Raw genomic sequence first — 1,226 nt, forward strand, 5'->3', positions numbered from 1 at the left:
ATCCAAAATATTATAAGGGAATACTTTAAAACCCTACACGCCACTAAATTTGAAAACCTAAAAGAAATGGTGAAGTATCTAAAAGCATGGGAACCATCAAAACTAAACCAAGAAGAGATCAACAGCTTAAATAGACCCACAACACATAAAGAAATTGAAACAGTAATATAAAACCTCCCAACTACAAAAAGTCCAGGAAAGGATGGATTTACAGCAGAATTCTACCAGACATTTAAACAAGATCTACATCCAAAATTATTTACTTAATTCAAAAAGATAGGAATGGAGGGAGAAATTCCAAATTCCGTCTATGAAGCTGGCTTCACTCTAATACCAAAGCCAGGTAAAGATACAACCAAAAACAAAATCTATAGACCCATATCCTTAATGAACATAGATACAAAAATTCTCAACAACATACTTGCAAACTGCACACAGACACACATCAAAAAGATCATCCACCATGATCAAGTTGGCTTTATTCCAGAGATGCAGGGATGGTTCAATATACGTAAGTCAATAAAAGTCATAAATCACATAAGTGGACTCAAAGACAAGAACCGCATAGTCATCTCAATAGATGCAGAGAAGGCCTTTGACAAAATTCAACATTCATTTATTCAAAGTCCTAAAGGAAATTGGACTGGAGAGAACATACCTCAACATAATTAAAGCCACATAAAACAAACCCACAGCCAACATCATTCTAAATGGAGAAAAACTAGAAACATTCTCATTAAAATCAGGAACAAGGCAAGGCTCTCCAGTATTTCCACTCCTCTTTAACATAGTGCTTGAAACTCTTGCAAGAGCAATAAGACAAGAGCAGGAAATTAAAGGAGTAATAATTGGAAAAGATCAAATTATCCCTTTTTGAACATGATATGATACTATATCTAAGAGACACCAAAAATTCCACCAGAACACTCCTGGAAATTATTAACATGTTCAGTAAAGTGGTAGGTTACAAAATTAATCTACAAAAGTCTGTAGCTTTTAAATAAATAAAATAAAATATCTCCAAATAAACCTGACCAAAGACATTGAAGAGCTCTACAATGAAAATTTTAAATCTTTAAAGAAAGCAATTGAGGAAAACATCAGAAGATGGAAGGACCCCCCATGCTCATGGATTGGAAGAATTAATATTATGAAAATGACCATCCCACCAAAAGCCATTTATAGATTCAATGCAATGCCAATCAAAATCCCCATGACATTTTTCA

Source organism: Nannospalax galili, unplaced genomic scaffold (genome assembly GCF_000622305.1).
Source record: "Nannospalax galili isolate Female #2095 unplaced genomic scaffold, S.galili_v1.0 scaffold433, whole genome shotgun sequence".
NCBI lineage: Eukaryota > Metazoa > Chordata > Mammalia > Rodentia > Spalacidae > Nannospalax > Nannospalax galili.